This window comes from Cynocephalus volans, chromosome 1 (assembly GCF_027409185.1).
Source record: "Cynocephalus volans isolate mCynVol1 chromosome 1, mCynVol1.pri, whole genome shotgun sequence".
Classification (NCBI taxonomy): Eukaryota; Metazoa; Chordata; class Mammalia; order Dermoptera; family Cynocephalidae; genus Cynocephalus; species Cynocephalus volans.
Window position 1 is genome coordinate 84,368,549 of NC_084460.1, and position 16,010 is coordinate 84,384,558.

General features: G+C 42.1%; 1 pseudogene; it reads right to left on the bottom strand.

The window, feature by feature from the left end:
• Positions 1–2,575: 2,575 nt before the first annotated feature.
• LOC134382119 (S-methyl-5'-thioadenosine phosphorylase-like) lies at positions 2,576–10,140 on the bottom strand (annotated as a pseudogene).
• Positions 10,141–16,010: the final 5,870 nt, after the last annotated feature.

Genomic DNA, 16,010 nt, shown 5'->3' on the forward strand with positions numbered 1-16,010 from the left:
GCAAGCAAGTGGGAAGGCTCAGTGAGGAGCCGAGCCGGGCGAGGAGGACAGGCTTGGCCGAGCCGGGCCGGAGTCGCCACCACCTGAGAAAATGGAGGCAGCCCCGGGGCCGGTGAGTGGCCCGGTGGGGCAGGCGGAAGCCGAGCGGGCATCCACCCCTCAAGCAGGGCCGGGCCGTGGGTCACTTACGGGGCTGTGCCTGGCCAGGCAGCTCCCTCTCTGCCTCTGCTTTGTCGCCCTCCCTGTCCTCGGCCGCTGCCGCCTTGGGCTGCTCACTTGGTCCTGGGGCACGGCTCGGGCGCTCCCAGGAATCTTCTTTTACGCCGGCCTGAAACCTTGTATCCTGAATAGGGCAGCTGGCTGCCTTCAGCACGGCCCTGGCCTCCGGGATCCTGGCAGCGTCAACAGCAGCCCCGGCGCCGTGTTCCCTGTTTAGAGACTCGCTTTTGCAGCTAAGAAACAGTTCTTTTCCTGCTCCATACTTCAAAGCTGTTGCCTGTAAACGAGGCAGCCTTTCCTGCCAAGGGCAAAGTGGGGGTCAGCCCCCACGACCGGCCACCAGCAGTGGTCCTCCCTTAAGAGACGGCAAGAGGAAGGTCCACAAGTTTCCCGCTGCCTAAGGCCCAGTGGCCACCTTTTCCACCTCAGCTACTCCGCGCCAACCGCCACAGCCACCGCCATCTTAGGATCTGCTCCAAAGGAATTTTTTTTAAAGAGAACATTTCATCTCATAACTGAAAGTAATAAATAAAGACAACAAATTCTGGTAGTCCAACACATTCACACATTTTTTAAATAATAGACTTAAGGTCTGCTAATAATAAAAACATATTTATTACTATGCCACAAGAGCATAATTATTATTTTGTTTTTTACAGAAATAACTTTTTAACATATGACAGATGAATTCAGAAATCATTTTTGACCTTTGTCTTTCCCTTTTTAACATTCGCTTTTGTCTAATGTAAATCATATACTAAATGTAAAATGTTTCAGAAAAGCCATAAAAGTTACTTTAGTAAAATTCTGTTCAAATTAACTTTTGTTCACTATATTTACTTAGATTACATGCTTTGAATGACAGCTTCAATTGCTGAAAGTAAGTGAGGTAGAAGTTTGCTGTAAAAATAAAGCCATTGCCTCATTTCCCAGAAATAGGTATTAACTAAAGCCATTGTTTCCTTGATTTGTGGTATATGATGACTTCCCCTTAAGTTGTATAAATGGAAATACGGTGCAAAGAAGTAGTTACCCTTCACCTGTTTAATTGTTCCCTCTGTTTTAGTGAAATGAATAGAGACTTTCTTCTTCCTATAGTGATAGATATAGAATTATATTAATTTTTATTGTTCCTTTAGCCTTCAAAATCCTATCTCATGAAACACAAGGAATGACTGGTAACTTGTCACAGACTACAGAATATTAAGAACACCTCACTGATGGAAAGGGGAAAATCGCCTGGTTCCTGCTAGCCAGGGGGTGAAGGAGATACATTTCTTCCTATATCTCCCACTAAGTATGCTTTTTTTGTTTTTGTCTATACCTGTTGGCATTTCTGGATTAAAGCCTTCTTTAGTGTCCAATCCCGGATATATAGAATGCAAAAAGAAAAAACCCAGGAAAAAAAATCTTCACGTACCAAAGTGGCAACATTTTCATGTACTTTTGGATAATTTTTGAAAACCGCGTAGAGTTGGATTTTTAAAAAAATCTGAACTGACAATTTTTGTCTTTTAACTGGAAAGTTTAATTCATGAATCTTTTTTGTGATTACTTATATACATATTTGCAATTATTTCTCATCAATTTATTATGTTTTCTATTTACCTTTTCTCTCCCTTCTTGCCTTATTTTAGATTGATTTTTTTCTTTTCTTTATTTCATTTTCTTTTTCACTTACCTGCTTCCAAGTTGGATGCTCTACATCTGTGCTTTTAGTGGCTACACTATTTGATATGCATTCTTAGTACCGTCATTAGTTAATCATTTATCTTTACCTTGAGCTCTAAGAATACAAGGACCTTAGAAGATTTTAATTCTGATCATCCCCTTTCAATTTATATCTGTTGTCCCTTATTTTAATTCTAGCTAGTTTTCCAAAAGATTAGCCATTTATATTTTTATAAAGATGTATAATTTTTTTCAGTGAGCAAAATATGTTGAAAGTAGTTCCATAAATCTGAATGCATGAATTTTTTAGACTCTTTAAATAGACAAAAGGTAAATCACTTTAAAACTCTCTGTAACAGACCACAGTTAAAAGAAAAATTATAGTTCTCGGGAAAAAAAATCTCCCTGTGTTAAAGGACTCCCTGTCTTAATTTTGCATGTTTTCTTTGATAACTAGTGAAGTATAACCTTTTTTCATTTGTTTACTGCTCATTTGCTTTTCTGTATTTTTGAAGCAGAAATACAGTATTTATGAGTCTCTAACATGCAAATTCTTGTCGTATTATTAGTTCTTCCTAAATGGGCAAAGGCATGAAACTGCATGCATACTTCATATTGTTTTAAGTTAAGCAGGTGTCCCCAAAGTGACGGGAATTAGTCTTTTCTCCTGGGTGGCCATGTTATTTTAATCAAACAGAAAGCTAACCCTTATTCTACAGGATAAAGTTTCTGACCATTCCATGTACTCTGTAATAATAATGACGAAGAGTAAACTTTTGGTCTCATTTGCATTTTCTATCAGAGTCTTTAAAAAACTATCCACCAGAACTACATCCTCATGCTTTAGCAGTCATTACCCATTGCTGTGGCTATGCTAGTGTAGTAAATTCCAGCCTCCTTAGCGCCTCTAGAATTCTACCTCTGGAATTGCATTCCTACGTAGATAAAATCCACCCCTTCAGTGTGAAACAAGAATATTTCTGTTCAGGAGCTAAAACAGCCTTTCATTTGTGACCATTGTCTCCTTTGAGTGACATCAGAATCCTAGCTTCTTAGTAGTTGCAGAGAACTTCTTTAGTTTGGGGACAGTTTGGCTTAGCCATTGGGATGTGGCACATCCTTCTTGCACAAGAATGACTGTCGTCATAGAACTTCTGAGGCCTCATGAAGGTCCTGTGAATGAACTGATCAATAATGACATTATCACCAGCTGAGATTTCTTCTCTTGAGGTACTACAAGCCATAGCAATTATAATATGTAAAGAAGTCTTCTTCAAAGCCCAGGTGTTTGCCTGGGTGATAGCCATGAGACTGCTCCTGGCTGACCAACTACAGGAGATTTAACTGATGAAGGGCTTGGCTACTGTGCTGTCATTCATCTCTGCATTTGCTCTGCTCCCAGCCAATGACTTAGTCCTGCAGAGATAGGCCTGTTCCTAAGACTCATGGGACGCCTCTGATGGCCAACTTTGGCTCAAGAACTCCCCAACTTCTGGATACTGAATGGCAGTTTAGGATGCTTCCACTAAACCTTCCTTCCCTCTCTCTTTCACTATGGATCATATTTAAATGGCCCTCTCAACCTTACCCAGCTACCTCCATTCTCCCTTACAGGTGTTTCTCGTAACAAAATCCTTGACCATTTAATTTTGTCTTGGCATCTGCTTCTCAGAGGACCCAGGCCAATGCAAATTGGTAGTTGGCTTGTGAAAACAAGATGGCATTCTGCCTCCCACACCTTGCAAGAAGGACACAATCAACTGGATGCTTGACACATGGAGAAGCCACATATTTTTCAGTTCTTTCCCTAAATTTTCTGGATCATTCAGGCCCATTCTATCAATTATTCCAATTCAGGGTCATGCTGAGGCCATGTAGACAGCAGACAGAGGAGGATCTCTGTCATGTACATGGAGGCTGGCCCTAAGGCTGTGGTCAGACTACAGGGAAAAGTGAGCAAGAAAGAAACCAGATCAAAACTCAGCATGGAAGTGAGCAGGGCAGAGACTACAGGAGCAAGCTTCTAATGCCCTGGAATACTTGAATTGGTTATTTGTATTCAAATTCATTATTTTAAATATTCTCTCATATTATCATTTTTTTAAAGATTTACCCACAGTATCCAGACAAATTTGATATGTAATTAAAAAAAAAAAATTACCTGTCATATTTTTGCTCACCATCCCTTCTTGTACTTCAGACTTTCCATTTGGAATCATTTTTTTCCCCCTGCCTGCACTATATTCTTTGGAAGTTCATTTAGAGAGGCTGTTTTGGAAATTAAACTGAACCAGTTTTGAGGTAGGGGTTATTGTCTGAAATTGTTTTTATTTAATCCACTAATTGAACAATAGTACTGGTTATAGATTTGTAATTTGATTACTATTTTCTTCCAAATAATACTAAATATAGTATTTCCTTGGCTTCTGGATTTCACTGTTGCTGATGAAAAAAATATGCAACCAGTATGATAGTGTTTCTCTTTAGGTGATTTATCTTTTCTTTCTGGGTGCTTTGAAGATGTTTTTACTTTGATGCTTTTCAGTTTTACTGGGATGTATGTAAGTGTGTATTTCTTTTTATTTATCATGCTTGGGATTCATTAGGATTCCTGGTTTGAGCATTGATATCTTGTACCAATTCTGGAAAATATTCAATCATTATTGCTTTGAACAGTGCTTCTTCCTCGTTCTATTTCTGGAACTCCCAAAAGTTATATTAGATCTTTCACATTATCCTCTTTGTCCAGGCTGCTATGACAAATTTCATAGTCTGGATTAGCTTAAATTACGGACTTATTTCTCATAGTTCTGGAAGCTGGAAGTCTGAGATGAAGGTTCCAGCATGGTTGGGTTCTGGTGAGGGCCCTCTTCTAGGCTGCAGACTGCTGACTTCTCGTATCATCATGGTGGAAAGAGTGCAAGAGAGCTCTCTGGGGTCCCTCTTTAATAGCACTAATCCCATTCATGCGGGCTACACTCTCATGACCTAATTCTCTTCCAAAGCCCCCACCTCCTAATACCATCATCTTGGGGGTTAGAATTTCAACATATGAATTTGGGTGGGAGGCAAACATTCAGTCCATAACATCCTCCATGTCTTTTAATCCTTTCACATTTCCCACCTCTTTGTCTTTTTGGATTGCATTCTGGATAGTTTCTTTGGCTCTATCTTATGATTTACTTATTCTCTCTCCAACTCTGTTTCTTCTGATTTTTAATCCACCCACTAAGTTGTTAATGTCAGTTTTTTTATTTTTCATTTCTAAAATTTATATGATTCTTTTTCAGTTTTGCTTAGTTTTTCTTTCTAGTCTCATTTCCCACTTAAATTTTCATGTTGCTCTTTTATTTCTTTTAAAATATTGATCAAATTTTCTGTGTCAGATGATTCTAATATCCAAAGACTACTTTTATGTTTGTTGTTTCTACTGATTCTTACTCATGTTGCTTGTTTCCCTGTGTTTTGTGACTTCTATGAGCTGATTGTTTTCCTTGGAATTTTATCTGTGGGAATTATTTGAGGCCTCTGCTAAAGTATTTTTCCTTCAGAGAGGATTTCCATTTTTTTTTTTCTACTAGTTGAAGTTGCTTGGATACATTACCCAAGCAATTGGACAACACGGATAATCTTAAATTCAATCCTCAGCTTGAACTGAGGAAATTGAGGCCCAAAGAGATGAAGAATACCCTCTATTCATGTGGATGTGCAGCAGTATTCATTCATGCATTAAATAACTGCTTATTGATTACGCTCTGTACCAGGCACTGTTACAGATGCTGGGAATAGTATGGCAAGTATGAGGGACAAAAACACTGGCCCTTGGTTTTGTAGTCCATGGAGGAAAAAGAGGCAATAACAAGTAAACATTTCATGTAGGGAAAATTTCTGTTGAAAAAATTAAACAGTATGTTTGTGCGTTTGGGGGGTTGTGACATTAGGGTGGATGGTGAGAGAAGGCCTTTGTGGAGAGATGACTATTTAGTTGGAGACCTAAATAAGAAGGAATCAGCCATGTGACAAGCAAAGAGAAGAGTGTGCCAAGCAGCAGCAACAAAAAGCAGGAAACGGGGGCTTGATGGGTCTGAGGAACAGGAAAGAGGCCATGGTGTACGAGGGGATGAGTGGTACACGGTGAGGCCAGAGAGCTCAGGTGGACATAGGTAACTCATGGTAAGGAGTTTAATCTTACTCTATGTGTCACACGAGGCTGTTCCTCTCCCTGTCTTTTTCCTCCACTTGACAAGTTTTAAAGATGAATTCACTGGAAAAAAATCATTCTGTCATTGTATGTGCAATTCAAGAATATCCAGTTGTCGGGCTGAGATCGCAGATCCTTCTGCCCTTTCCTGTGCAGGTCATGCATTAGGTAACTGAAAGAAGACACTGGCATCTTTATGCAAGGTAGACATACTTTTTTCTTCAGGTGTGAGCTTCACAGACATGTTTTATTCTCAGACATGAGCTCTGCCTCTACTCCACTGACCCTCCATGCTCTGCTGTCCCTCTGTGCTCTGCTGACCAGTGGTTTAGAGCAGTTACCTTTATATCACAAGTACACAATAATGGTCACAAGCCAAGCATTACATAATTTCAACAATCATGCTCAATCAGTAAATGAGTGCATATGTGCAGTTATACTACTCTTATTATAACTAGTTTCTAGCAAATGTGCTGAATCTTGTCCATTTGTAACAGATGTGAGGCGAGAGAGCCTGACTAAACTTTTCCTACTTTCCTTGTAGTCCACCCCTTCACGGTCACTCGCCGTACAATCTATGCATTTGATATTCGGCATATTCCCTTAGTGAGGGTCAATGACCCTTGCATCCAAAAGGTCACAGCAGCAATATAGACTGTAGCAACATGCTACTAAAACACAGGTGCTCCCTCCCAGAACAGCTGATTTACCATCTTGAGAAAGAATGTTTGTAGGAATAGGTGTTTTACCTGGTTTATGATACCACACATTATCAGCTAACACTGTTGGATCTGCAGGTTCTACATATAACATTATAGGGGAACTCATAATTGGCCACAATGACAATACAAACATACCTTTTAAAATAGAGCATTTGTCTGTTCCAGGCCATGTTACCTTTACTTAGGGAGGCCAGGTACTTGTTACCCAAGGTGAGACTTGTAAGTCTTCTTCTAATCCTCTCCCCCAAGGTCCAATTAGGCCTAACCAGCATACGTGGGAGGCTTCTACTTTCGAAGGCCATTCCCACTGCACTGTCTGCCCCTGCTGTAAACAGGTTGGGGCTGGTAAGAGAATATTTTCATTCTTACCATATCCAGGTTTCAGGAGATCATCTTTAGTAGTAACCTGTAATTGAATAGGTGCTGTAGCTCTGTGCAACAGAGCCTCCACCGGAGAGGACCTGACCTTGCGGGGTCTCTCATTTAGGATTCTGTTGGACACAACCGACATGTCCATCTCTTCAAAGATGGGAGGCTGGCAGACAGCCTTAATCCCCTTTCCAAAAGACCATAACATGTCCATAAGGCTACTCAATGCCTTCACAGTGCTTACCTGGTCTGGGGCCCCACAAGGCCATACAAACAGAAAACCTGTAATTCTCTGACATTGGCAGTGGTCCCACAAGATCCACCTGCCACTGTGTCAGAGGCATTCTCACATGGGTTATCTGCCCATCAGGGGCATTCTTTCTTGGGTTTATGCAGCACCCAGAGGTCCATCAACCACAGTCTTGCAGCCAGAATGCTGCATTCTTTTAGGTAGCCACCCAGCTACATCAGCTGCCAGAGCTCTCTCCAGCTATCTTACCTTAGCCAGTGCATCAGTTTCATCATTGCCCAGACTGGCTAAGGGGGAATGTCCTGTGACATGGAAAAGAGTTACTTCCTTTTCCTGTCCTAATTCCCATAACTCTTGCTACATGGCTTGCCCCAGCAAGGGCCGGTGACCTATCAGCCACCACTGATACTTCCAAGTAGAGATCCAAAGGTCAAACCCTTGAATACAGCCCAGCTGTCAGTACAGATGGTTAATGGCCTTGGCTCATTTTTTATCACCATCCATACTGCTCTTAGTTAAGCCCACTGGCTGCTTTGCCCTATACTATTCTCATACCACAACGTATTGGTTAACGGCTGGACAGCAATAGCCATCCACGATGCTGAGAGTTCCATGCTGGAGCCATCTGTACCAAGCTTGCTCCACAATAGGTCCTTTTCCCTCAGGGAAAAAGGTGTGGTCTCCACCTCCATGGGTACAGGTTGTGTCAAAGTTTCCTCCACAACCTCTACTGGTTCTAACATAGTTTGCAATTCATTAGACAAAGGACTTGTAGACACAGTACTTCTCTGTTCTATATATGCTCCCCATTTAGACAGAGTGGGAGTCTGAGCTACACCAGTTTTAGGGATGGTTGTCTACGTTTTCCTTACTAGGACCTTGGCAGTTCCTGTAATAGCTTCAGTGGCCATCAGGGCAGAATAAACAGCTGCTAACTGTTTCTCTATCAGAGAGTAACTCACTTCAGTGCCCTTCCAGAGCTGAGACCAGAATCCTACAGGCATTTGGAGTTGGTCTTGTCTCTGCCACAAACCCCATCCTGACACTTCTTGGGTTATATGCACATCTAATTCAAAAGGCTTAGTGGTGTCAGCCACTTGCAAAGACTGCACTTGCTGTATTGCCCTCTTAGTAGCATGGTAAGCTTGTTCTACCTCTTCAGTCCAATCCCAAGGAGTTCTTTTCTTTATTAATGCATACAGTGGGCATGCCATTTGGGCCACATGGGGTACAAAAACTCTCCAATTCCCCAAAAGTCCCAAATAAGCCTGTAGTTGAGCTACTGTTGTGGGCAAGGGGTATGCCTATCTTATCTATAACAGCTTCTGGGATGACTCGTGTCTTACCCGACCAAACAACTCCCAAGAATTTGACAGACAGCCCAGGTCCTTGTACTTTGGTTGCGTTCGCGGCCCACCCACATTGTTTCAAGTGGCCTAGCAGCATTGGAACTGCTTGGGTTAAACCTGCAAGAGAATCAGAGGTTAGTAAGACATCACCAATATAATGAAACATTGTAACTGTGCTGGGCCTAGTCCACTTGGCTAGGTCCTCAGCCACCAAACCATGATAGATAGTTGGGCTATGCAGATAACCTTGGAACAACACTTGAAAAGTTCATTGTCTTCCTTCCCAGGCAAAGGCAAACTGCTCTTGGTTATCAGCCAAGACTGAGATAGAGGGGAGGAAAAAGCACTTGCAAGGTCCACTACACAACGACAAGTTCCCAGTTGAGTCTTCAGCTGATCCATCAGGTCATGAACTGAAGGCACAACCGTGTGCAAAGGAGGCACTACTTTGTTCAGTTCCCAGTTGTCCACAGTCATTCTCCAAGTACCATCAGGTTTTTTCACTGGCCACACCAGGGCATTAAAGGGCTATGCGTGGGATAAATGATGCCAAACTTTTCTAACTCCCAGATAGAGGCACTTATCTCCACATGTCCTCCCAGCAAGCAATACTGTTTCACATGTCCCTGCAACACAGGCTTTACAGTCCAGATCTGCAGCTGGAATTCTCCAACTCTTGTGTGCAGCTGCAAACTGTAAAGCTCATCTACACCCAAGATGCACTTAGCCACACATACACAGCACATACACGAGGGGCAATCACCCAATGCCCAGTGGCAAAGACAGCTTTGACTTTAATAGTCTGTCCTCCATAGCCATCAACATTCAGGGTTGCCATGCATCACGTTGCATTCTGTGCTTGCGTCCATGAATGCTAACACACACTGTACATTTATCATCCACCCCTACATCCCACATGGAACCCCACTAGGGGTTCATTTTCTTTTTTTTTAAAGATGACCGGTAAGGGGATCTTAACCCTTGACTTGGTGTTGTCAGCACCATGCTCAGCCAGTGAGCTAACCGGCCATCCGTATATGGGATCCGAACCCTTGGCCTTGGTGTTATCAGCACCACACTCTCCCGAGTGAGCCACGGGCCGGCCCTAGAGGTTCATTTTCTGATGCCCAGCAGGTTGTGCAAGGAGATGCACAGGTTCTCCCAACTCACCCTCAGAGTCGTCATCATCCTTAGCTTCAGGAACGGGGGTGGCCTGTTGTTGTACTTCAGTCTCCAACAGGTCTGCCTGTTGTGTTGATTCTCAAAGCCATGCTGTGTCATGGAGTGCCTGGTCCATGTTGGCTCACAGTGCAGTGAGCAGTAGCCATCCCATTCTGCCAGTTGCTCTCTGGGACTCATCTTTCACCATGGAGCCCAATACCATGAGAGCTTTCTCTATGCTCTTGGGGACCCATCCACTTGGTCCCATATTTCCAGTGGAGCCCAAGTCTACAGGAATGCTGCCACCAGGTGCCACATGCTTGAGGGCAGCCACATCTCCTAGCCCTCCCAAGGGGCTCGTGGCTCCCTTACCTGCTCATCCTACTGACTACACCAATTGTGGTGTGGGAATCTCAGATACTTCTGCCCCTTCCTGTGCAGGTCACGCATCAGCTAATTGAAAGAAGACCCACGCAGCCTTATGCAAGGTAGACACACTTTATTCTTCAGGTGTGAGCTTCACAGACATGCTTTACTCTCAGATATGAGCTCTGTCTCTACCCCACTGACCCTCCATGCTCTGGCATCCCTCTGTGTTCTGCCGACCAGTGGAAAAAGTACACAATATCACAAGTACACAATAGCAGCCACAAGCCAAGCATTACGTAATTACAACAATCATGCTGAATCAGTAAATGGGCACACATGCACAGTTACACTACACTTATAACTTGTTTCTAGCAAATGTGCTGAATCTTGTCCATTTGTAACAGATGTGAGGTGAGAGAGCTTGATTAAACTTTTCCTAGTTTCCTTACATCAGTCCAAGTAAACAGTCAAAAAATGACTAAGAGAAAAAAGTGAATAAACTGTGCTTCTTTTGTTTTAAAAAATGTGGACAAATGATTTTAAACAATAGCTTTTGTTATTGTGCTTATAAGAAGCAAGTTTTTGAAATAAAAAAGGAATTTTAAATATGATTTAATGATTATGAATATAAGGTTTGTACATTGTATTTTTGGAAAAGGTTTATGAAATATTTCTGATAAATAGATGAATTTGGGCAAACTAATGAATTAATATTTATTTAAAGTCAGTTATACGTCTTCTAGGTTTTATTATACAAAATTAATGCTAGTAAAGTATTCTAGTTTATATAAATCTAAGGGCGAACTTTTCATGATTTTAAACTTTCTAAATTTCCTATATTGATCTTATGGGTCAAAACAGTTATTAATGACTCCACCAACTGTGGAAGATTACAAAATATAAAATGGTGTTTAAATAAAATTGTAATACAAATGCTTTGGTTATTAAAGATCATTTCAATTTGTCTTTATTCTTATACATTGTAAAATGACTATGAATTAATAGAATGTAAATAATTTGGATGATAACATGTATGTGTTACTGTGTCACCCTAAAACTTACAGAGGTAATCTAAAATGTGTACTCAAAAATTTAGTTAGGTATGTCTTGGTCTTCTTGTTGAAGTGAAATTGTTGGAGCGAGTAGGACTGAAGCCATGTTGGGACCTAAAGCTGCCTGGGCTGCAGAGGGGAGGGAGGATTTTAAAAGGGACAGTTTTTTCTCTCCACTCTTGCTTCCCATCCCCTGACTTTATCTCGCTTGCTAAGTAGGAAAACAAGGTCGAGAAGCTAATTAGTACTTTGCAAAGCTAACAGTTCTTTCTTTGAGACTTGTAGAGTTTTGAGAAATGATCAAGGCCAAATGACTGAAGCTGACCTTGGGCACCAGCCAAGTACACCGGCACAAATCAGAATCTTGCGGGGTCCTGAGATAACAGCAAAGATGAAAACAGAAACTAGACAAGACCTTGGCAAGACCTTGTACCTGACCCAAAGAAACAGGCTCCTCCTAACTCACATCACCTGTTCTTCTGCTTTTCACCTCCCACATTCTATTCCCTCAACCCTTCCTTTAAAAATCCTTCAGCAAATGTAAATCTTTGAGATGGGGTAGCCTGCCATCTCCTTCAGCTGAATACATCTGCTTTTCTAACACCAACCATTTGCCTTCTGAGTTTTTCTTCTTTCCTTTTCAAAGGGGCGGGCAGCCGGACCTGAGTCTGGTAACATTCTGTCTTCTAGTTTCCTCTTTGGAGAAAGCAAAAGTTGATTACTTTGGTTAAAAGTGAAAATTAATAAAAATAAGAATATCACCGCCAAACAACGGCGAGAACGTGCATGCCAGCTTGGATGGCAAGGAAAAGCCTCCCGTGGACGGAGAAGCCCTGCAGAAAATGGACTTGTTTGTTAAGGGAAGCTTCCAGGCCACGGATGAGCTATTCCAGGCCAAGTCAGGTGGAGAAGAGGCGCTGCGTGCGCAGGTTAACGCGGGGACTGAGGACCAAGGAGCAGCCAGAGGAGACCCTCCGAGCCGCGGCCCCCCAAACCGCCGCCCCTGGCGCTGATGCACGGAGGGTGTGTTAGTTACAGAACTTGATGGAATGAAACTGGAGATCTAGAAATCATTAAACTGGAGACAAAGGAGACGTTATTCGTCGATGACCTACCTGACTTGGAAGATGTGGATGTTATAGGCCAATCTTTGGAAGACCAGGATAAGAAAACATGCTTTCCGAAGACTGAGGCCATCTCGAGCTCGAGTGACATGACGACAGAGACCCTGAACGACCCATCGCTCCCCGTGCTGGGACATGCGTCCACAGACACCCTTTAAAACATATCCGTAGTCTCTAAAGACACCTGAAAGAAGGTAGAGACGCCTTTCACAGACATATTTAAAAAGGAAACAAAGAGAGACTTGGAAATCCAAAGTAAAGACACGAAGTCGCACGACCAGTGATTAAGGAGTTCAGCGACGACGGGATGAGCCCTCAGACCAGCTGCCGGCGCCCCCACCTGCAGAAGAGCGCCGCACCACCCCATCTGGGGTGACCGGACAGCGACAGACTTGCAGCCTCTGCACCTGGACACGGACCTGAAGAGAACGTAGTGCGCTCCGACACCGGCCCAGGAGCCCCGGGCGCGGGTAGGCCAGAGGGTGTCGGATGCGGCTTGGACTGGACCCCAAGGCGGGCCCCTTCACCTTGGACTGGCAGTGACAGGGTGTGGGCACAGGTCACTCTTTGGTCTCGGCTCCCCTTCCTCCCAAGTGCAGCAGGTACTGAGAGCGCCCTCTGGGGCCTCGGCTGTGACACTTGCCCGCGTCACCAGCTCACCTCTTCTACTAACTCAGCCTCTGCACGCGTGGGACCACCCCGTGTCCCTGTAGTCAAAGCATCATACAATGTCCCCGGTTATCTGTAGTATAAGTTGCAGAATTATAAATGTCTTGATGGAGCATGATCAACATCTTAACACCCCCAAAATAAAAAATAAATGGAAATGTAAATTGGTACAGCCATTGCTGAAAACAGTGTGGAGGTTCCTCAGAGAACTAAAAAATAGATCAACTTATGACCCAGCTATCCCACTGCTGGGTATATTCCCAAAGGAAATAAAATCAGTATGTCAAAAAGACACCTGCACTCCCATGTTCATCACAGCCCTATTCACAATAGCCAGAGATGGAATCAACCTGAATGCCCATCAACAGATGAATGGATTTAAAAAAAAAAAACACCACTGTGGTATGTATTCACAATAGAATACTATTCAGCTATAAAAAGAAACGATATGCTACCATTTGCAGCAGCATGGATGGAACTGGAAACCATCATGTTAAGTGAGATAAATCAGGCACAGAAAGACAAATACCGCATTGTTTCACTCATACACAGAATCTTTAAAAAAAAGCAGTTCTCATAGAAGTAGAGAGTAGAGTAATGGTTACCAGAGGTCAGGAGGCGGGGAGGTTGTAGGGGAGGAGAAGTGGTGGACTAACACGTACAGAACTATGCTATCTACCCTAAGTGAACTATATGCATATATTATATATAACTGTGCAGTGTATGCATATATTGAAACGACACACTGTAACCCACAAAAATAAATATAAATAAAATTGACAAAAGTAAAAAATTAAAAAAAGAATGTACTTGGTATAATAACTGTAGAAAAACATGAATATATACATATATATACACACAAGATAATATGAATTTTTACTTCATGTAACTCAGTTTGTTAAAATGGTAATTTCAATGTAATATACTGTTTTATTTAATATACTGATCGGATTTATCAGTATATTACCTAAATATAAATTTTTAAATTAAATTTTAATTTTATTATCTATTTTAAAATTATGTATGTAATTATGTATTTTTAAATAAATACATATAAGGGCTGACCCCGTGGCGCACTCGGGAGAGTGCAGCGCTGGGAGCGCAGCAGTGCTCCCGCCGCTGGTTCGGATCCTATGTAAGGATGGCCGGTGCGCTCACTGGCTGAACGCCGTGCGGCCGGTCACAAAAAGCCAAAAAATAAATAAATAAATGCATATAAAGACCAAATTTTTAACAGTCTATAAATGAAAAAGTTTATTTAAGAGCATATTCAATGTTAATGGATTTATTAATCAAAGTGGCTTACAAATTCTTTATTGCAAATTTCTACATGGCTGATACACAAAAAGTAAATTTGAAATTCATCGAACTTCTGATTTTTTTTTTGTCCCTTGTAATTTACTCTGATTTCTATTTATTTGGTCTCATTTATTCATTTATTTAACAAATATTTACTGAACACCTAGTACATGTAAAGGGGATACAGCAATGAATAAACAAAATCGCCGTCCTTATGGAACTTACATTCTCATTGAGAGCGTCAGACAAAAACAGATCTGTAAAATGTCTGAATTTCAGAACTGCTCTGTAGAAAACGAAGCAGAGTGAGTAGAAGGGGAGGGAGGGGCTTGCCATTTTAGAAGGGCTGAACAGAGGGAAGAGAGAGAGGGAAAGCCATGCTGGTATCTGGGGAAGAGTAAAGGCTCTAGTCATGTGAGGATTGGCAAGGAGGCCAGGCTGGCTGGAGCAAAACCAGAGGGAACTAGGAAAACCGTGGTGGAGCTGCTCAAGCGGGACCTTGTAGGCTCTTACTCTGAGTGGGAGAGGAAGCCATTTCGGATTTTTTTTTTTTAATTTAGTTATTATGAAAACTTCAAACTTACACTAAAATACAGATAACAGCGACAATGAGCTCACTGGATGGAGTGTTTTCAGCAGAGAGACGACATAGTCTGACTTAGAATCTCTCTCGCTATGTTGAAAATAGACTGCAAGGTTGGCAGAAGCAGTGAGATCAGTTAAAAATCTATTACAATAATTCTATCGAGAAATGGCAGTGCTGAAAGGTGGGGAGAGGAGTGTGTATCGGCTCAGGGTGTATTTTTGAAGGTAGGATATGTTGACAGATTAGGCCAGGGATGTCAGAGAGTGGTGTCAAAGTGACTTAAATTTTGGGGTAGGGTAACTAGCCAAAGATTCTATTTATGAGATGAAGACTAGGAGAAGGTTTTGGAAAGGAGCTCAGAAGCTCAGTTTTGAACATGTTAAGTTCGAGATGCCTCTATGACACCCAAGTGGAATCCTCAAGAATGAAGTCTTCCAAATGGACTGAATATACAACGTCTGACATCGAATAACAAAGAACATTTTGAAATGAGGAAAAGTATCTATGATTGATAATTCATTCACTATTATTTTTCCGCGTTCTCTTGTCCTACAGATTTTTTTTAATACTGTCATATACAACACTGTAACATTCTTTTTTTGTCACTTAAATTCTATTATAAACATTTCTCCACATTTTATATAGGCAAAACAAGTAATTTTAAAGCCTGCATCTTTATATAGCGGTAGTATTAAAAAAAATAAGACGCAGAGCAAAGAAGGATCCTCCCCCCCCCCCCACCCCCACCCGCCATACAGCAGTACCAACTAGTAAACCTAGTAAAGGAGCAAACGCTTGATTAGCTGCGCAAAGCGACTGCACTTTCTCTTCCACGTCGGCAGAGGGAGCCGAGGCAACAGAGACGCTGCTCCGCGCTTGGGTTCAGAATCTCCTTAAACTCTCGCCCTCCCTCTCACCTCCCTAGCGTCCTTCGCCCCGGAAGTACTGGCTGCCGGCGTGACTCTGTTT